The sequence below is a fragment of the Octopus bimaculoides genome, chromosome Z (assembly GCF_046866305.1).
Source record: "Octopus bimaculoides isolate indiv1 chromosome Z, ASM4686630v1, whole genome shotgun sequence".
NCBI classification, from domain to species: Eukaryota; Metazoa; Mollusca; class Cephalopoda; order Octopoda; family Octopodidae; genus Octopus; species Octopus bimaculoides.
This window is the reverse complement of record NC_142944.1, coordinates 49,937,781-49,961,692: the sequence shown is the minus strand read 5'-3', so window position 1 is coordinate 49,961,692 and position 23,912 is coordinate 49,937,781. Positions and strand designations below refer to the sequence as shown.

The window sequence follows — 23,912 nt, the reverse complement described above, 5'->3', positions numbered from 1 at the left end:
ACAGACCATGGTTTGTGGGTGGTTACCCATCCTCAGTGCGAGACAATCACTGGCTGTTGATGAAAGCTTTCTCCACTCGCAAACACTATATATTCTTTAAGTGACAGAGTCACTAATCTCGTATAGAGAAAAACAACTAGTTTTAAATCTACCAACAAGAGATATACAGTAACAGTACTAAATAGTAAAGTTTATTTGTCAACAATGTGGCGGTCCTATAAAGGACAATGTTACTGTATATGTGTGTGTGGTTCAAAATTGTACAAGAAACAACACAGAGACAGGTAAGGGAACAAACAAGGTATATTAGTTAAACGCTCAGAAGAGATGGAAGTCTTTGACTTTCGAGCCTACGCTCTTCTACAGAAATGGAGAAAGGAAAATGTGTGGATTAACGGTTGCACATTGTGTGTGTGTTATGTATGCATGCATACATTTATATATATATATATGTACATACATACACTGCGTATATACACATAATGACTAAGGGAAAGCATATATATTTTATGCCAGTCATTTGACGGTAGCCCAAAATTCAAATTCTGCAAGACCAACCTTGCCGTATCCTTTCGGTGTCGATATCATATGTACCAGATGAGCACAAGTGTCAATGTAATCCTCTAAATTTGGCCTTGTGCTAAAATTTGAAACCATTACACACACACACAGGCAACGTACATGTTTGTTAATAGTAATGAATGGAATAGTACCCAATACTCGAGGAGAAATAATATTTGTACACACACACACACAAACTAGAAGTCCCTGCTTAATTCATAGTGATTCTCGACTAATGGCATCGAGATACACTGAAATTTTTTGGGGAGATTGGGGTGAGAAACAGAAAGAATGAATGAATGGAAAGAGACAAAATACACAAATTATGGATGTCGGATAAAAGAATTAGAAAACAGACTTTATAATTACAACCAGAGAAGTTAATTACATAAAAATACAGACACATGCAATTATGTGGGTTCGTGTCCCACGGGTAACTTTTTAAACTCGATATTTACACGCTTTTATTTATAGCTTTATTTTCTTCGAGATTCACTGTTCTTTTACACAAAAAATGCTTATGTATACATTTTCATATTACACATAGACACACAACCGACTCGTACGCAATATTTTTGCAATATTAAAACATGTTCGGTTTGGTAACACCAGAATGAATTCGAACAAAAGATATAAAGGGAAAAATGAGTGGAAAAGAGATGGTAACGATAGCGGACAATTAATTATTCAAGGAAGATTTCAGCGCAACTGCAAAAAACTATCTATCTATCATATATATATATATATATATGTATGTATGTATGTTTCAGAGAGAGAGAGAGAGAGAATGCAGATGTATTTTAATAAAAACTCCTTAATGTTTCTCTCTACAAACCGGGTCTTAGCTACCTCAGTGTTGCTGATACAATTAATTATGTCACCCAGCGAGAATACAACTGATGATACAATTATGTCAACGATAACAAAAGTGTTTTGTTTTTTTCTTTTAACGTTTCAATCGAATACTCTCTCTGCTGCAAACCACACGATTGACATCTTAAAACTTGCAAATATATCCATGGTGATAGACCTACAGGTTGCTCGTAAACATTCGGTTTAAGCTTTACTTCTGTATCCATATCTGTGTCTGCTTTTCATTATGTATATATAAGATAATTTTCATTATTTCAAATAGGAGTGATGGTAGTGCGACGTCCCCCTCATACTGTGTGTGTGTGTGTGTACACAAACATACATAAAATATACGTGCCCCCATACTATATACATACATATACACAAAGATATATACATACATATACTTCCTAACACTATACATCGACAGACTATTATATATAATGTTCCCCTCTACACTTATAGTTCTAACAGTTCTAACAAACACGACGTCGTTGATCAATAGAAAGAAATAACAGCTTAAATTAGAGGCTTTACTATGTACAGCAAACATATTACTGAATCAATGGAGCCACCATAAAGTACTGGTTATGAGCACAAGGCTTTATAATATCGCTTCATTTGTTGAGTAATACATGAACGTACGTAGAATTGTACAAATTGCGTATATGTGTGAAAGAGAATTAGACAGATACAGAGAAAGAGAGAGAGAAAGAGAGACTGACATACTGTTGATATCCTGATAATAAACAGGGAAATACACAACTAGAAAAATAAAAATATAACATTACAGCTTCATAACAGACACACACACACACACACACACACACACACACACACACACACACACACATATATATATATACATACATACATACAGACGTGAGTGTGTGAATCTAGATATATACACACATCTTGCTTTATATATATATATATATATATATATACATACATACATACAGACGTGAGCGTGTGAATATAGATATATACACACATAACGAATAAGCATCTTCGTGTTCACACGAGCTGCTAGAAATAACAGCCAAATTTCTTGCTTCACATCAACTTAAGAGAACAAATTGTACATGATCCTGGGTTACCCGCATATGGGGGAAAAAGACAGGATGGTCACAAATGGAAGCTCTATAAGTCTACACTCCTTTATAGCTGACCTCTAGTTAAAATTACACACACGTGTGTGTATGTATGTGTTTGTGTGTGTGTGTTAATATTTCGTCTAGAAACGCTGCCGTTACCTAAACAAACATATACGCAATTTAATGCATATATTTTTATGTTTGAGTATAGTGTTTGTATGAATATAAATTCATGAGTCTATTCGTCGCGATGAATACATAATGGAATAAAGTAAAAATATAAAGTCATTTTCTTTTCTCATTCATTTTCGTGGTTTTTTTTTTTGGTCTTTTATTGTTTGGAGATAAAAAGCTTTGTCATAATTTAAATTCATAAAATAAAGAAAAAAAACAGGAAACAGTTGAACAATTGAATATCAATTAGTGGAATAATATATTTCTATTAAGGCAACACAAATACGTTTAATAAATGCGTTAAGTTCAGACAAAACATTGAGGGGTGTACATAATGACAATTCAAGTGAAAATAGACAAGTTATACACACACACATTTATGTGCAGCATATCAGTACACTAATTTACATGTTCATATGAAATGAATGTGTGTACACACATATATATCTGAATGCGCGTTCATGTGTAAGCATATATATGTGGGTACATGAGTGTGTATATAATGTATATAAATATATACATATACATATTACACATGTATACGTACATGAATGTACGTTCATGTGCAAGCACATATGTATATAAATATGTGGGTATATGTGTGTATATTACAACGGACATACATGTATATAAATACATATACACATACATGAATGTACGTTCATATTCACATATGTATTTAAATGTATGTGGGTATATGTATGTATATAACAAAATGTATGTATATATATATATATATATATATATATATATATAAGTACATTCGTAATTGTGTATATATACCCATTTATATACACATTCGTAATTGTGTATATATACCCATTTAGATATGTGGGTGGGTGTATATATGTATATATGTGGGTGTACATATAGCTGTATATGCAGTATATATATATAAATGTTCATTTGTATGAGTGTGTGTGTGTGTGTGTATATATATATATATATATATATATATATGCTTGTGCATACAGTGTATAGTGTGTGTATATAGTATGCGTATATAGTGTATGTATATGTGGGTGAATGTATATATATATATATGTATATATAACACAATTTTAAACTATATATAAATTAACATAATAATAATAATTTGCTGAAAAACGAATGAAATAACAGAGACATTTGGAAACACATTTTAAAAAGTCAAAATAGAAAGTGGCCTTGTCTTCATTGATATGGAGAAAGATAGAGAGAATGAATAAAAAAAGAAAAGAAAAAAGAACGTGTAGAACATTAATACATTATTAATGAAAGAAAAAATAGGGAAAATGACTACAAGAAGAAGAAATAAATACGTACCGTTAGAAATTAGTCGGCTATTTTAATTGGTGTATAAAATATGGTGCAATTGATATGATTTATGTCTTGTTTTCGTTCGTTTTATGCTTTTTTTTCTCTCTTTTCACTACTGAGACATTAGCTAAATGAATCTAACTGTTTCGGCAACCATATCTCACCTTTGCTACGTTGTTGAATGTATGAGTGTAAAAAGCAAGGTGCGTGCGAATGTGTACATGAGTGTTTCCATTAAAACGTCAGTGTGGGAATGTGTCACCCATTCAAGTGGCGTGCGTTTTATCAATGTGGAGAGTCATCTCCCTTGTTTCTCTGGTATTGTCAACAACAGCAGCAGCAGCCACGAGCCGACCGGTTGAGCTGCATGCTAGAAATAGAAGGCAGATCTACAGATCTCCTTCATATAATATTTACCGTCTTAGATGATGACAGGACCCATCAAATAATGTAGTTTTAGGCAATCCTTAAAATATGAAGTGATGGAACGGTCGCAGCTGAAATACTTTTGATCAATAGGTCTGCTCGTTTAGAGTTGACCAAGGGCTAAACAGCGGCGGCAGCGGCAACGGTGCCTATCGACGTAGCAGTCGCTTCGCTTTTCATTTTCTGCGTGTCTATCTCTACTGCGGTTAGCAAACTGTTGCTATTTCTTGACGAATGGTTCTGATGATAGTGATGACAGTAATGATTGTCTGTTCAATAACTTATAATGGACAAAGTGCAAACCATGGTAATATGCAGGGGGAAGTGTGATAACACAAACGGTTATTTAACTGAAGCTCACCGTTGTCGAGCGTAAATGTTATAATAGATAGCAATTATTTATTTGAGAAATAAATTACTTGTTACGAAAAAAGAAATTATTGCTATTGTTTGGTGCAATTAAATTTTGTTGTAGCTATTGCTCGTATGTGTGTGTGTGTGCATTTAACTAGATATTGTGTGTGTGTGTGTGTAAATACATATGTATGTTCTTGGTTTTGATTTTTTTCTTTTTTTTGTATTTGAATGGTGTAAGATTCTTGAAGTGAAACCGCATGTTGAAAACTGATTTTATTATACATGTAGGAGTGGGAACTGTTGACAATAAAACATACGCAGTGATTGTAATTCACTTCAGCTGTGTTATCAGTCAATTAGATAATTAGTTCATTAATTAATTTATTGGCTTATCAAAGTTCTTCACAACCTGCGACTTTATCGATTACTACATGTACCTCATACATTCTCCTCCATTAATCGTTGTGTGTTTGTGTGTTCACATATAGCCATGATAATGATTTTATCATCCAATCACACTTAATGACACCACCCCGCCGCCACCAATTCGTCTTTAGAAATGCCCACCCCGCGTGTCCGTAATGTTAATCGCATCATCGCATTCACACCCTGCCACCAACTTTGACCATTTGGCCTTCCCCCTCATCGTCTTCCCCCTCTTCCTGCAATACCTTGTCTCTTTAACAATCCATCATGTGTTTCTTCAACCCACTTCGTATAGACAGACCAATGTTTCTCAACTATTTTTCACCTATGGACTCCCTTTGGTTCCTATTTTACTCAGACGGACCCTCATAACCTTTTGATGTCTTGAAAATCTAATATTTTTATAATTAAATATTATTCGGAATTCTCTTTTTACTCTTTTACTTGTTTCAGTCATTTGACTGCGGCCATGCTGGAGCACTGCCTTTAGTCAAGCAAATCGACCTCAGGACTTATTCTTTGTAAGCCTATTACTTATTCTATCGGTCTCTTTTGCCGAACCGCTAAGATTACGGGGACGTAAACACACCAGCATCGGTTGTCAAGCGATGTTGGGGGGACAAACACAGATACACAAACATATACACACACATATATATATATACATATATACGACAGGCTTCTTTTCAGTTTCTGTCTACCAAATCCATTCACAAGGCTTTGGTCGACCCAAGGCTATAGAAGACACTTGCCCAAGGTGCCATGCAGTTGGGACTGAACCCATGACCATGTGGTTGGTAAGCAAGCTACTTACCACTCAGCCACTCCTGAGCCTATATATATATATTTTCTCATTTTATATTTTACTTCTTTCAGTCATTAGACTTCGGTCATGCTTGAACATTGCCTTCAAGATTTCTAGTCAATGAATCAACCCTACTATTTTTTTTTTCTTTTTAAGCCTGGTACATATTCTATCAGCCTCTTTGCCAAACCACCAAATTATAGGGACGTAAACACATTAGCATCAGTTGTCAAGCTGGTGGAGGACAAACACACACACACAAACACTCACACACACAAACACAAACACACACACACACACACACAACAGTCTTCTTTCAGTTTCCATCTACCAAATTCACTCACAAGGCTTTGGTTAGCCTGGGGCTATACCAGAAGACACTTGCCCAAGGTGCCACACTGTAGGACTGAACCCAGAACTATGTGGTTTGGAAGCAGGCTTCTTGTCACACAGTTACACCTAAAATTCATCATCATCATCAACATTTAACGTCTGCTTTCCATGCTTGCATGGGTTGGATGGCTTGACTGAAAACTGGTGTGCCAGTGGGGCTGCACCAGGTTCCAATCTGATTTGGCAAGGTTTCTACGGCTGGATGCCCTTCCTAATACCAACCACTCCAAGAGTGTAATGGGTGTTTTTTACGTACTGCTGGCATGGGTGCCATTGATGTGACACCAGCATCAGTCACAATAACAGTTACTCTTGGCTTGACAAGTCTACACAAGCATGGTATATCACCAAAGGTCTTTGTCACCTGTCACCGCCTCCATGAGGCCCCATGCTCGAATGGTGCTTTTTACGTGCCACTAGCACGGGCACCAGTCAGACAACACTGGCATCAGCCACAACTACGATTTCACTCAGTTTGACAAGTCTTCAGAAGCACAGCATATCACCAATGATTGAAGTGTTCTTTTAACAGGCCAGTTATGTGACACTGGCATATGAACCCCGGTTGAGAACCACTGCTTTAGAGCCTGCCACTTCACCTATATTCCATGAACGTTCTCTCCACTCCTTAAAATAAGCCCTTAATTTACATGACATTTCAGACCAGCAGCACTTCTATCCCTAAAGAAAAAAGATCTTTTCCCTACTCTGAGCCCAGTGCAACACATACCTTTGCATTCATAAAACCAATATACTCTTTGACCCATTAAACGTTGCTTCCCTATACAGTAACCATTTCACCTGCATTGCTTGAAATGTTATTGACCATCTTAAACATTAATACTCTGGTTTCATATATTGGTAAAAACTAGTCATAGGTTGGTTAGCGGATCAAATCATTGAGCATTTACATGACCTCTACCTAAACAACACAATCCCACCAGTTAGTTGTCATTTCAACTCACCTGTACCTAGGTACATACTATTTCCAGCCTCTCAACCTGTTGTACTATTTCATACCATAGATACCCTACTTCTTGCTTTTGCAAAGGACACCTAATTTTCTGCATTGGCTACTCTTCCTCAGGTATAAATATTATGGTCACATTCCCATAACAGCACCCTACCACTCTGCATCTCAACCTCCCACACTGCACCCCACATTCATATCCAACAGACCACATACTTTCCTATACTTGTATACATCCAAACTGACTGAACATTACACACACACACATACACACACACACACACACATACACTGGCACAAGGGCATAACTACTAACTTCGCATGCCCATACATACATACATAGACATACTAATCTTCACATTACCACACCTAATACCCATGAATACACTGCTAACCCATCATACCTACATGCATTTTTCTGCACGATAATGCATCCCGCATCACCATTGTGCATAGGTGTCCTTCCTTTAGCACACACTATTCCTATACATCCATACCACTTCATGACTTATTACATTGTACATAATCACAAGTATAACCACCAGAATGCATGTTGTTTCTTTATGTTTCTTTCTGTGTTCCTTTCAGTTGAAGAGCGTAGGCTCGAAACGTCAAAGACTTTCTCTATTCCCAAGCGTTAAACTAATACATCCATTTGTTGTTTACACCACCTGTCCTCGTCTGTTGTTTTTTTTCATAAATTCTCCCATATATATGTACAGGCACATACAATTCACATTCTCAGCTGATAAATCGCTTTGTTGCAAGAAAGACTTTTGCACTTCTAACTACACTATTTTATCTTCCTTGACACACATTTGATAAGATTTAACATTTATATAAATGAAAACATTACGCATTTAACACACACACACACACACACACACACACACACACACAGTCACTCAAGTATTATGAGCTCCTCACTTTCACTCTTGATTTCATTCTTTAAATAATTCTATCCCCACCCTCTTCTTCCACCCTACTCATTTTCCTCTTCTCTCTCTCTTTCTCTCCCACTTATTCTCTTTCTCTCTTTTTCATTCTCTTTCTCTACCATACTTCCATCTGACTCTTACTGTAATGCAAAGTGTATCTCCTTTTGCAGTCCTTCTATCCCACTTCCCATCTTCTATTTTACACTTGACCCACTAGATAAACAGACATCTTAAATTTGGTATTATATTGTTTTTCTTTTATCCTTCTCACTTGATCTCTATATTTAGCATTTTGAATGACCACAAATTATGAAAGCAATAGCTCTTAAAGTGTATATCACAACAAGCATTGATTGGTTGAGCAGAGATGTGATTTAAGTCAAAATAGGAGAATTAATGGAGAATCTTGCCTCTCACAATATAGAAACATTTCTCTTGGCCCCAGCAGACAAAATGGAAAGGGCATTGCCCCAGAGCATGATGAGCCACTCTGACTCACAGGGTTAGCAATTACAGACAGTAATCTTCGCCCCAATAGTGACCAGCAAGCATATGGTCCAGGGACCAACAATTCTGGAGGTTTCAACTGTCACAGGCTCAACCATAAATCTGCTGGAGAGTGACCAATACCTTGACAGTTTGTTTTTCTCAGCCTAATGAGCAGCAGAGCCTGGGCTGCTAGCTGACAGCACCAAGTTGCTGCTGGAGAGGATGTCATGGCATGTTACATCCCAGATGAGAGATCTAGCACCACAGAACAGGAAAATTGCCATGCCATCAGGTCATTTACCATTCCCTCAAACTGGGAAGTGAAGCCTGTGGCATCTAGGCCATGCTTTATGATCTTGAATGAAAGGTGGCATGGTGTGGAGGATGGCCAGCATTATGACTGCATGACAGTGGACAGAGGCCAAAAGACTCCACAGTAGATCCACGGCAGGATTCCTGAGGCTCCCAAATCTGGAGACCAAACCTCAAGGAATTGGCAATGTGCAAGCAGTCACTTAATAAAGAGTATCACCTAAAACATTAGATTATCTTCTGTTTCTTCTTTATTGAATATTTCTTTCAATATTATTTCATCTCTTTTCATAAAATGGCAAGCTGGTAGAATTGTTAACATGCTGGGTGAAATGCTTAACTGTATCTCATTCATCATTATGTTCTACATTCAAATTACACTGAGGTCAACTTTGCCTTCATCCTCTCAGGGTCAATAAAATGAGTACCAGTCAAGCACTGGGGACAATGTAATCAACTTATGCCCCACCCCTGAAATTACTGACGTTGTGCCAAAATTTGTAACCGATATCATTTTATTGCTTTAAATTTCAGTGTTTTTCAATTACATATTTCACTCATTTGACTTTTATAGAGCCACCACTTTCTCTCTCCCCCTCTCTCTCTATCTCTATCTCTCTCACACACACACACATACACACACAGAGTGAGAAAAAGATAAACCAGCAAACGACAAAGGAACAAAGTGGTTATTTTATACATCTCCAAAAACTAATAAATGTCTTAGAAAAGTAGTGAAAAATACTTTGATAGTGCTCTCCTGGGAGAATATAATAAACTGGGATGTTTAAATACAAGCAGGAACTATGTTATACAATGAGACATGTGAAACGAGGCAGTACACTTTTAATTCCTTCATGCAAGTTACTTAATCACTGAGTGTGCAAAATAATTTAAAACATACGTGATGTTATAATTTCATGTCTATGAAGATTAAACAAATTGGAAGAATGGCCTTCAGGTGCTACCTTTAGATGTTTCATCGATTATTCACTTCATCAGCCACTGTCGATTTAAAGACAGTTATTCATCTTGTCAGACAACACTTAGCAGTTGTTCGCATTGTAAGTGGTTGCTATATTAATTAATGAGGATTTCACAAAGAAATGAAAAGGTCATTTTGTATATCACCAAAAATTATTACAAAGGGAGTGTATGCATGTGTGTATATATATATATATATATATATATATATATATATATATATATATATATATATATATATATTTATGTATATGTATATATATATATACATACATACATATATGTAACCTTTATCGGAGAATTTTAAACAGGGATGATTTAGCTGTTTCTCTGTAGATAGAAAAAATGATGAACAACTTTAATTGATTTTCAAATCTTTTTGAATTCTTTGATATCTTTATCAATTTGACCAATTCCAGAGAAATAAGCTGCCACTCTCTTTAGATATTCTACACTTTCAGGAGCTACAGGAAACTGTAACTATTAGTTTGCATACTGCAAGTGTTAACACTTTTATTTAATATCAGGGGCCTCATATTTAATATCAGGGGCTTGTTCAACTGGGATCTCAGTTCACACAGTATCAAGATATGATACAAGTTGGTATCAAAAAGTTCTTGGACTAATTCTGTAGTGCACCAACAGATGGCAGTATATGGTTGTGTGTGCAGTAAGAGCTGGCAGTGAAGTTTCATGAGGCAATGTGCTGAGTGACATCGCTTTGTTTATTTTGCAAGTTGTGATATTTGTGTTTTTGTGATTATGTGTATGCTGTAGTTTGCAATTTTGTCATGGACAGGAACAAAGAGCCAACGTGAAATTTTGTGTTAATCTTGGGAAGTCTGCAACACAGGCATTGAGCATGTTTTGGCAAGCTTATGGCAATGAAGCAATGGGTCATACACAATGTTTCAAGTAGCACAGGTGCTTCAAAAGTGGAAGAACATCCCTGGAAGATAATGAGTGATGTGGAAGACCTGCCACAAGTGTCACCGTTGTAAATGTGGTATTGTACATCAAGAATTCATCCGCCGGGGCAAGACCATCAATGGAGAATTCTACTGCAAGATTTTGAAGCATTTCAAGGAGGGCATTCAGCAAAAGCAATTGGATCTGTGGAACTCGAAGAATTGGATTCTTCACAAGAACAATGCACCCTGTCACAGAACTTTCCTCACTTGTGAGTTTCTCATCAAAAGTGACATGGTATTGCTTCTGCACCCACCCTATTTACCAGATTTAGCACCTGTGGACTTCTGTCTCTTCTTCAAGATGAAAATTCAGCTCAAAGGTTGCTGTTTTAACATTGTTGTCAAGATCAAGAGCAAATCACAGAAGGTCCTCAACTTGCTTAAGGAAAATGACTTCCAGGCTGGATTCCAAAAGTGGTAGGAATGCTGGGACCAAAGTATCGCTATGTAAGGTGACTATTTCAAAGGAGATGATGCTAAAACTTAGGTAGATAAGTTATTTTTTATTAAACGTAACTAGTCTGGGAACCTTTTTTTATTGAATTTGTAGCTTTTGCAGTAGATTTGGAAATAGAAAATAAGATTTTACAGTTCTATATTTAAGAATTGTTTATATTATTTATATTTGACAGATATTTGTCCTCGTCTTTTTTGTTGTTAACACAATGTTTCGGCTGATATACCCTCCAGCCTTCATCAGGAGTCTTGGGGAAATTTCAAACCTGGGTTCTCATTCCTAACAAGATGAGGACAAATATCCGTCAAATGTAAATAATTTTAAAAAATGATTTATCTATTTCTCTGTAGATTATAAAAAATTGATGAACAACCTAAATCAATTTTCAAATCTTATTTTATTCCCATCAGAAGTGTCTACATCATTCCCAGAGAAGTAATCTGCCACTCTCTTTATACATATATTTATGATGTATATACACACTGGATGTGCAATGTCAGTGTGCATATATGACAGAGTGTAAGCATCTTGAGAGAAAAGTTGGGCATAAGAGGCATCAGATGTGGTGTGCAAGTGAGGCAACTGTGCTGGTATGGTCATGTGATGCATATGGATGAGGACAGCTGTGTAAAGAAGTGTTGATCTCTAACTGTAGAGGGAACCTGTGGAAGAGGTAGACCCAGGAAGATATGGGACAAGGTGGTAAAGCATGATCTTCAGGTGTTGGCTCTCATGGAGGTGATGGCAAATGATTGTGATCTTTGACAGTTTGTTGTGCTTGAGAAGATTCCTTAAGTAAAATGGTAGTTGTGGCCGAAACCAGTGACATGTAACAGTATTCATGCCAGTGGCTTGTAAAAGCACCCTCTACACTCTCAGAGGGGTTGACATTAGGAAGAGCATCCAGTCATAGAAACCAAGCCAAAGTTAGACTGGATCCTGGTGCAGATCTCCAGCTTACCAGTTCCGGTCAAACCATCTAACCCATGCCAACATGGAAAGCGGATGTTAAATGATGAGGATGATGATGATACTCTTTACTCTTTTACTTGTTTCAGTCATTTGACTGTGACCATGCTGGAGCACCACCTTTAGTCGAGCAAATCGACCCCAGGACTTATTCTTTGTAAGCCTAGTACTTATTCTATCGGTCTCTTTTGCCGAACCGCTAAGTTACGGGGACGTAAACACACCATCAATTGTCAAGCAATGTTGGGGTGACAAACACAGACACACAATCATACACACACACACACACACACACACACACATATACATATATATACATATATACTACGGGCTTCTTTCAGTTTCCGCCTACCAAATCCACTCACTAGGCTTTGGTCAGCCCGAGGCTATAGTAGAAGACACTTGCCCAAGGTGCCACACAGTGAGGCTGAACCCAGAACCATGTGGTTGGTAAGCAAGCTACTTACCGCACAACCACTCCTATGATGATGATGATGATGTATGTGTGGGGCATGTATATATTATGTAATATATGTATTACAAATGTATGAATTGTTCAGGAATTTCTTGCACTTTGTATACAGTAAATGCACAGGTAATATAAACATTAAGAGCACATGAGAAATAAATTATTTCAGATGTTCATAAGGCTCCTTGGAAATCGTTAATAGCTTCTGTGACTTTGATGATCTAATTAGCACTGGAAGTGGGTGTTCTAAATGTATAGTAGCCAGAGTAAGGACATGCTTGGAAAAGTTCAAAAATCTTGTATATTTGCTTGCAATAAAGAGTTTCCTACCCCAGAGTGAAGGGCAGATTGTATGATGCTAGTGTATGAACTGTAATGCTGCATGATAGTCAGATGGGCCTTGAATGCAGATATTCATGAAACCTGGAAAGAAATGATGTGAACATTCTCTATTAAATGGATAACAATTTGCTATGTGCAACAGAAGCAGTATTAGTGTAAAATAGCAATCTTGTTATCATACTAAATGTAGATACAATACAGAAAGCCTAGCTGACTGTGGTATTCGTCCTCCGGAGATAATATCTCCTATGGTTGTAGTGTATTTAAAGACACAAATATATCAGTAGCAAAAGAAAATAATCCAGTGGTGGTGATGGTATTGCTAGATGTGTATTTCTGCCTTTTGGGACTTCATCAGTAGCAAGTACCCACTGACAATCACATGCTATGACAAAAGGAAAACAGTGATTGAGAAATCACTGATGTTGCAATTAGCTGGCCAGCTGAATAAAATGGATAATATTAATACATTAAATGTATAATGTTAATATGCATCAACAATGGAGTAGAAATGAGCAGAGAGAAAAACTGAATATGGGAGTAACAGATGCAGTGTGCAAGAGAGAAGACTACACCGGTATGAACCTATGATGTGTAAAGGGAGTGGCAGTTCTTCAAAGAAGTGTCACATGCGCAGAAGTGGCTGTGTGGTAAGTAGCTCGTTTACCAATCACATGGTTTCGGGTTCAGTCCCACTGCATGTCACCTTGGGCAAGTGTCTTCTACTATAGCCTCGGGTCAACTAAAGCCTTGTGAGTGGATTTGGTAGACGAAAACTGAAAGAAGCCTGTCGTATATATGTATATGTATATATATATATATGTATGTTTGTGTGTCAGTGTTTGTCCCCCCACCACCACTTGACACCCAATGCTGGTGTGTTTATGTCCCCATAGCTTAGTGGTTCGGCAAAAGAGACCGATAGAATAAGTACTAGGCTTACAAAGAATAAGTCCTGGGGTCGATTTGCTCGACTAAAGGCAGTGCTCCAGCATGACCACAGTCAAATGACTAAAACAAGTAAAAGAGTAAAGAGAGTATGCTCAATGTGAATGGAACCAGTAAAAGAAGGAGATCAAGGAAGACTTGAATCAAATCTAGCAGATTGATCTTAACCTTTTAGCATTTAAACTGGCTATATCCAACTGAAATATTTTATCTGTTTTATGTTCAAACTGGCCAGATCTGGTTTTTCACACCTACCCTACAGTGTCATTCTGAAAATAAACAAAGACATCATTGAAATCTCAAAGCTATGAGATAATACTTGATTAATTCAAATGAATGCGAATACCTAAGCATACATTTGACAGAGTAATTTGAATGCTAAAGGTTTAAAACGTCCCATTCCACACAGATGACAAAACACAGTGACAATTGGTGATATAGTTTTGGAGGAAATCCAACCAACCATGAACAAAGTGAAATGTATCATAAAATTTGGGTAATGATGGAAGCTGTGTTCTATATCATATATCTACAGTTGAGCCTTATACCCATTTTGTAACCCCAAAAGTTTTTATCTGTTGTTAGGGCTATCTTAGCATTTAGGCCCCCAGGCAAATCAATGTACTGGACCCTATAATATTTATCTCATGACAGCAAATCACAACATACATAGATCATAAATGGATCCCTGTACCCATGGGTTTCTGAAGCAAACTTATGCACTATGCCCTTTTCTTTTTATTATTGACAGCACCACAATAAGCACAGATCGGGATTGGGCTCCTAAACACATGAGGTCTCTGAGCAAAACAATGCACTGGGCCCTACCATTTATCAACAGCACCATAATACACAGAGATCAAAACTGGGTCCCTAGACCTGTAAGGTCTCAGGGCAACTGTCCAGTGTGCCCTTGCATCATGACAGCATTGTCTGCTACCCTTTTTACCTATTCAGTACCCTCACATCTATCATTGCCCACCTCCTGTTTATTTCACTACGCTACCCATCTAATAAAGTAAAGCTTTAAATCTGGTCAGAGGCCATTCCTTCTACCACCATCCACATCTATTTAGTCCCCTCTTCCCTTTATTATATTACCTAAATAAACAAGGATTGCATGAAATTTGTTGGCATCCATAAGCGCAGGAGTGATTGTGTGGTAAGTAGCTTGCTTACCAACTACATGATTCCGGGTTCATTCCCACTGCGTGGCTCCTTGGGCAAGTGTCTTCTCCTATAGCCTCGGACTGACCAAAGCCTTGTGAGTGGATTTGGTAGACGGAAACTGAAAGAAGCCCGTCCTATATATGTATATACATATATGTATGTGTGTCAGTGTTTGTCTCCCCAACATCACTTGACAACCGATGCTGGTGTGTTTACATCCCCATAACTTAGTGGTTCGGCGAAAGAGACCGATAGAATAAGTACTAGGCTTCCAAAGAATAAGTCCTGGGGTCGATTTGCTCGACTAAAGGCAGTGCTCCAGCATGGCCGCAGTCAAATGACTGAAACAAGTAAAAGAGTAAAAGAGTAAAGAGTATCCAATACACTCCTTCATTTATCCTTCTGTACAGCTTGCCATCACTCCCTTGCTGACATCATTCTCTTACATTGCCATAATAACTGCTCACTACATTTTTCTCTCCTTCACCGATGACCATTATCCCTTCCCTTAATACATCTAACTTCCAATGTCACCTCCTTCTCCCCACCAGTCAATGACTGACCTGGGGAAGAAGGCAGATGTATAAGCATCCATCTTTCACTTTCACTTTCAACCTGTTCCACAACTATCTATCACTGTCTCTCTCTCTCTCTCTCTCTCTCTCCCTCTCTCTCTCTCTCTCCCTCTCTATCTCTCTCTCTCTCTCTCTCTCTCTCTCTCTCTCTCTCTCTCTCTCTCTCTCTCTCTCTCTCTCTCTCATTACCTTCTGCTGTTACTGTCTACCTCTCATTTTTCCTTCCACTTCCATACCATCATCCCGCAACCTTTGATTTCTCTTTCATATTCATACCATTTTCTCCATCTCACTCTCGTTTATCTTATGTAATCACCTTTTCTATTTGACCATGTTATCAAGAACAAACAGTGGATACTCTAATCACCAAGGATCATTTATCACGTGGGCTTCAAGGTAACATCACTAATGCTGGTTCTGCAATAATAAAAAAGAAAATTCCCTGTACAATCTGTAAAATGGTTACAAAAAAGAGCAGAAAAAATTTCAAGGACACTTTTGTTTAATCTTATGTTGGTGCCACAATATAATACTCCCAGTATATACTGTGTTAGTATGGAGGTGCAATGGCCCAGTGGTTAGGACAGCGGACCCACAGTCATAGGATCATGGTTTCAATTCCCAGACCGGGTGTTGTGAGTGTTGTGAGCTTTAGCTCCACGAGGCTCCGGCAGGGGATGGTGGCGAACCCTGCTGTACTCTTCCACCACAACTTTCTCTCACTCTTTCTTCCTGTTTCTGTTGTGCCTGTAATTCAAAGGGCCAGCCTTGTCACACTGTGTCATGCTGAATATCCCCGAGAACTATGTTAAGGGTATACTTGTCTGTGGAATGCTCAACCATTTGCACGTTAATTTCACGAGCAGGCTGTTCCATTGATCGAATCAACTGGAACCCTCATCGTCATAACCAACGGAGTGCCAACCACCATACTGTGATATACTGGCACTCCATTGGTTACAACAAATGTTCTAGTTGATTCAGTCAATGGAAAAGCCTATTCCCAAAATTAAAGTACAAGCAGTTGAGTACTCTGCTGATATGTGTACCCATAATGTAGTTCTCAGGGAGATTGAGTATAACATGAAATGTGACATGGCTGGCCCTCTGAAATTCAGATACAACTCAGTTTTGCTAGCTGAATGCACTGGAGAAATAAAGTGTCTTGCTCAGGGACCTTTAGAGCATAAGCCAAATGCTCTAACCACTAAGCCCAGCACCTTCGCATGCCATTATAAAATATTGTCCCAGACCTCTATAAAATTCACCCAGTAAATTCCCGATTGTTTAAATCCTTCTTTCTATTTTTGCATCTACAATTACTTACTCTTTTTACTCTTTTACTTGTTTCAGTCATCCGACTGTGGCCATGCTGGAGCACTGCCTTTTAGTCGAGCAAATCGATCCCAGGACTTATTCTTTGGATGTCTAGTACTTATTCTATCGGTCTCTTTTGCCGAACCGCTAAGTTATGGGGGACGTAAACACACCAGCATCAGTTGTCAAGCGATGCTGGGGAGACAAATACACACACACACACACACACACACACAAACACACACACACATATATATATACATATATACGACGGGCTTCTTTCAGCTTCCTTCTGCTAAATCCACTCACAAGGCTTTGGTCAGCCCAAGGCTATAATAGAAGACACTTGCCCAAGGTGCCATGCAGTGGGAATGAACCCGGAACCATGTGGTTGGTAAGCAAGCTACTTACCACACAGCCACTCCTGTGCCTGTGTAATAATTAATTTAATTTAATTAATTTATTGTTTGTACTAAATTTGTTAACACAGTTGAAAATCCTTTATCTGAAATTCCAGAATCCAAAAGATTTTTGAATGCCAACTTGATATTCCACCACTAGAATTGGAAAATTCCATAAAGTACTGGGGAGGTTCCACTAAATATATCTGTTGTGTGCCATTATCACACATGACTCCAACCACATTGGGTGGGGCTTTTCCAACTCAGGTGAGTTGGCCTCTTGGGGGAAGTTTGTTGTTAGCAATTGTCACAATAACACCTTAGCTGGTTATTCATTGTGATTACGACCAGTTTTGTAAGTACCTTTAAAAATAAAATGGCATCATCTTTGTTTTATTTATTTGCAATTATGTTAAACACTTTGTTTCTTTTTTTAACCTTACATAAAATCTAATATTAAAAAATAAAATACAAACGGCATACATATACTGTAACCTTTTAATCAGAACGTTACATTACAGGTAGACTGATATATTACTTTTCAGATGATATTATACATAAAAAAAGTTATTAAAAAATATATATATAACTACATTCAGGTTGTATTCTTTCATATTTTATTCTTTTACTTGTTTCAGTCATTTGACTGTGGCCATGCTGGAGCACTGCCTTTAGTCGAACAAATTCACCCCAGGACTTATTCTTTGTAAGCCTTAGTACTTAATCTATCGATCTCTTTTCCCAAACCGTTAAGTTACGGGGACGCAAACACACCAGCATCAGTTGTCAAGTGATGGTGGGAGGACAAACACAGACACACAAACACACATACATATATATATATATATATACATATATACGACAGGCTTCTTTCAGTTTCCGTCTACCAAATCCACTCACAAGGCTTTGATCAGCCCAAGGCTATAGTATAAGACACTTGCCCAAGGTGCCATGCAGTGGGACTAAACTCAGAACCATGTGGTTGGGAAGCAAGCTTCTTACCACACAACCACACCTGTGCCTTATGTGTAGACTATAATGATTTCAAATTTCAATTTCAAATTTTGGTAGAAGGCCACCAATTTTGGGGAAGGAGTAAATTGACTACATTGACCCAAGGGCTAAACTGGTACTTATTTTATCAACACCAAGAGGATAAAAGACAGAGTTGACCCTGGAGGAATTTAAGCTCAGACTGTAAATGCCAGAAGATATGCCACTAAACATTTTGTCTGGCACAATAACGATTCTGCCACCTTGTTTCTATAATCTATATTATGAAATATAAATGGACATTGTGCTTTGAGTTGGGTCCTAACCCCAACCTGTCCCATTTTGCAGATGTAAATATAAAAATATTTTGAAATCAAAGGGATTTCAGGTAAGGGATTCTCAACTGCATAACACTTAATATGTTAGTCTTTTACTTGTTTCAGTCATGTGACTGTTGCTATGCTGGAGCATCACCTTTTAGTCAAACAAATTGACCTCAGGACTTATTTTTTAAAGCCTGGTACTTATTCTATCAGTCTCTTTTGTTGAACTGCTGAATTATGGGGACACAAACACACTAACACCAGTTGTCTGGCACATTGACACACACACACACACATACACACACACACACACACACACATATATATATTTTTTCGATGAGTTTCTTTCAGGTTCTATCAACCAAATCCACTCACCAAATCCACTTACTATAGCCTAAGGCTATAGTAGAAGACACTTGCCCAAGATACCACACAGTGGAACTGAACCCAGAGCCATGTGGTTGGAAAGCAAATTTCTTACCACACACCCACACCTGCACCTATGATTAAACTTTTTTTTACATAAATTTGTCATACAGTAACATAATGATTTCTTTCAAAAGGTACAAAATCGATTTTGGTAAAACGGCGAGGGCACAGGAAATAAATTGTTTAACCTGCTTGTTTCTTTCATAGGTACAAGACTTGTTTTGAGTGTATAAGAATGGCTTATTGTCATTTGAAACAATCTCAGATTTTAGAGTCTGTTGTTTGATTGCTTCTCTCCATCACCTTTGAAGGGTATGACAAACCAAGAATTTCATATGCACAGACTTTGAGGATTGATGAACTCAGAACACAGTAGTAAATTTAGTCTGGCATTTTAATGTCTCAGACATCAACCACCATCTAAAATATGATATAATTGCTTAATTAAAATAAATTACTGGGCCAGCTGTTATGGAGTTAATTGTGTGATTATAGCATATTACAGGTTGCAGTGGCAATGCTGGTAGCAGCAGCAGCAGTGATGGTGGTGGTGGCGACAGTAGTGGTGGTGGTGGTGGTGGCGGCAACAGTGGTAGTAGTAGTAGTTGTGTAGTGATGGTGGTTGCAATTGTAGCTGTTATTGCTGTTGTGATTGTTACTGTGTTGGTGGTGTGTTGTTTGTTAGTGTTGTTGCTTTTGCAGTTGTTTGTCATTGTTATTGTTGATGCTGCTGTTGTTACTGTTGTCATTTATTGTTGTTGTTGTTGTTGTTGTTGTTGTTGATGATGTTTAGCCCTACTTGAGCTCTGATTGGAAAACCCATTCCTCCATGTTGTGAAGAAATGTCTTTCAGAATTATGTATCTTCAGGTTCAATTCCATGTATGCAACTCTTTGAACAAGTGCCTTCTACTATAACCTCAAATTAATCAATGCACACACACACCCCCACCCACCACCACCAAGTAAAATTTAGAAGGTGGAAACTGAACAGAAGGTGATGAACTGGCAGAAACATTAGCACGCCGGGCGAGATGTTTAGCGGTATTTCGTCTGCCATTACGTTCTGAGTTCAAATTCCGCCGAGGTCAACTTTGCCTTTCATCCTTTCGGGGTCGATAAATAAAGTACCAGTTACACACTGGGGTCAATGTAGTCGACTTAATCCCTTTGTCTGTCCTTGTTTGTCTCCTCTATGTTTAGTCCCATGTGGGCAATAAAAAAATAGAAAACTGTACAGAAGCCAATAAGTGGGACTATTTTCATTCTTAAATGGTAGACTTAATCTTTCACCCTGCATAAAGGAACCACCTGGTCTTTGGGTGTCTTTAGCAGAGGTGTAGTCCCCAAGAATACTAACAAGTCTGTTGTAAATAGTCATGCCAGGTCTTCAGATAGAGGAAAATTTCTCCTCTTTCTCTGATCCATCATGAAAAAAAGAGAAAAATAACATTGGAGCTGTCCTTCTTCTAAGTAAGTTGTTAAAAAGATATTTCTTTTAAAAAGACATTCCATCCATAACTGTCCTGTCTGATACAGTATATCTATAACCACACAACCTAAAATCTTGTTTCCATCATATGAAAATGATAGGGTGGGAAGTTTTACTGCTATTTCTAGCAAACAGAGCGACTACTTAGAGGTCTCCCTTATGTCCTCTACTGGCTCTTTTATTAGATGCTTTCTTTTTGATGTCACCTGAAGAGAAAATAAAAGGACAATCTTGAATATGCATTCCTTCATTTGTTTCATTGTTTAATCTCTGTTTTTCCCTCATAGCATAGATTAGATAGGTAGATACATGAGGTAGGATTTTCACAGCCAAATGCAAGCATGGCTTTATGGTAAAGAAGCTTGCTTCCCAACTATGTGGCTTGAGGCTCAGTACTGCTGTGAAGCACATCGAGCAAGTGTTTTCTACTGTAATGCCAGCTATCAACAAAAGCATAACAAGCAGGTTTGGTAGTCAGTTTTGAAGGATGCAGTGCTCCGACAACTAACAACTGATGCCAGCAGTTTTTTCCATACTTCAGCAACTCTTAGTGTGAAAAAGAGTTGCTGAAGTATGAGTGTTTGTATACATATACATACATACATACATACATACATACATACATACATACATACATGCATGCATACATACATACATACATACATACATACATACATACATACATACATACATACATATGATGGTAGTGATGATGATTGGCTAGCTTTTTTTATATTTCTTTTCCATATTTCTCAAGAAGGAGTTGGATTCAGGAATCAGGTACCATTCTGGAAAAGTGGACATATTGATAAATAGAAATGTTAGATGTAAGAAAGGCAGGTGAGCTGGCAGAAACGTTAGCAAGCCAGTCGAAATGCTTAGTGGTGTAAAATTATATATGAAGAAACAGTAAAACGGTTAACAACATAATAAAATTAAGTTTTATTTTTGATGATGCTTGGTTATACAAATCCTGTGTCATTCAGGTTAACAGCCGCTGATTAATTTGTAGTCAGTATTGGAAGGTTAAGAGCTTCCTTGATGCATGCCGGAGGAGCAAATAGCTATCACATCGAAGGCATCGTGGTGAAGAGTGCTTCGCAAGGTGTTGTCACGTCGAAGGTGTCATGCTCAAGAGGCTTAGAAAGTGAAACAAACTCTTTAAGTACTAGTTTTACTATGCATGCGCACTCGAGGGGCTTCTGGAAAAGGCAAGTCCCTTGCGCATGTGCAGATAGTACTTCCTCAATGGCGGCTATAATTTCGCGCCACTACAGTGGTATTTCGTCTGTCTTTACGTTCTGAGTTCAAATTTCACCGAGGTCGACTTTGCCTTTCATCCTTTCGGGGTTGATAAATTAAGTACCAGTTACGCATTGGGGTCGATGCAATTGATTTAATCCCTTGTTTGTCCCCTCTATGTTTAGCCCCTTGTGGGCAGTAAAGAAATAAGAAACGTTAGATGTAAGCATGTATATATGGCTTGTTAAAAGTTATTATGCATAGGAGTATACATTCAAATACATTTAGGTAGAGATGTGGGAGAGTGTGTCCATGAGGAATAGAGTAGAAATTAATTGATATGGGGGGAAAAAATAAATAATCAGGAAAAGAATTTAAGTTGAGAAGTGAGTTAGATAATAATAGAAGTCTATAAGTGAATGGAATTAGAGATTGATGGAAGAGTATTTGAGTTGTTATCTAGGTCTGTTTGTAAGATAATCTGAATGTTTTAAGAATTTTGTGGTTACAGCTTATTGTCAGTTTGTTTCTTTTGTTTAGAAGTTGTATGCTGGATGCTAGGATCTGGGTTGCCTCCTGCATGCACAATTGGCAAGGCCTTCTTTCTCTAGTGTAAGGGGTTGCATGCTTCACCATGCTCCAGTGGAGTGCATATTTAGCATTCTGGGTTTTTTTACCTCCATACTGTCATATGTACTCTACAAGTGATGTTGAATGTGCCAATCTTACATTTTCAAATGAGTGTTTGTTTATGTACACATACATACATACATACATACATACATACATACATACATACATACATACATATATAATCAAAATAAGCATATAGGGGTGAGAGAGCAGACAGAAATCATGGTTGGTATAATCATAAACTCATGCAGTTTGGTAAAGGAAAACTTAAAACAAGATGTTGGCTGACAACTAAGGGGTCACCCACTAGCAGACCATTGATAATGAAACAGCATATATAAAACTATACTGATATATTTACTACATATATAAAAAAACTCTTTAGAATATAATTTTATTAATATATAATTAGAATGTTCTTTTACCTCAATACTCCTTTATTAATATCAGTATATACCTATTAATCAATATTCATAGATATCATATGATTAGTTAGTTTTTTAAGTGTACAGTCTATATAAATATTAAACTGTCTTCTCAACGCTTCTAAAAAGCAAACTTCATTTGTTTGTTTATGTTTATCGTAATTAGAATTTAAATATTAAACTATTTCTGAATAATTTTCTTTTCTTTTCCTCCCTCTATTGTGGTATAAGTTTGGTATATGCTCAAAAGTATCCATAAATTTCTATCCTTTTGTTAATATATTCTTATTAATAACTCTATGAATAGCCATAAACTTTGTCTGTATACAATATAGCAACATTGTTTTAAAACTTTTAACTATAGTATTATATGATAAGACTTCCCCTGTTTCATTATCAATGGTCTGCTAGTGGGCGACCCCCCCCCCCTTAGTTGTCAGTCAACACCTTGTTTTAAGTTTTCCTTTACCAAACCTCATGATTTTTATGACTATACCAACTATAATCTCTGTCTGCTCTCTCACCCCTACTCCTAACAGATAATGCCCTTTATTCTCTTAAGCTTTAGATATACAAGGTTGATATGATAGTCTATAAATTTAAACTAAAAGAACAAATAAAATCAGTGACAGGCAGAGTCTTCTTTGACATTTTTGTTATTAGCTTCCATGATG

At 37.4% G+C, this 23,912-nt stretch overlaps 1 protein-coding gene across 7 annotated transcripts in view; it reads right to left on the bottom strand.

Annotated features, from left to right (window-relative positions):
* The window catches only part of LOC106878514 (PDZ domain-containing protein 8), a 296,017-nt gene extending 291,847 nt beyond the window's left edge, over window positions 1–4,170 (bottom strand). For all 7 annotated transcript variants that reach the window (XM_089365281.1, XM_089365279.1, XM_089365278.1 and 4 more), the window contains exon 1: window positions 3,990–4,170. The gene's annotated coding sequence lies outside the window, so the exon portion shown is untranslated. The remainder of the gene's footprint in view (window positions 1–3,989) is intronic.
* Window positions 4,171–23,912: the final 19,742 nt, after the last annotated feature.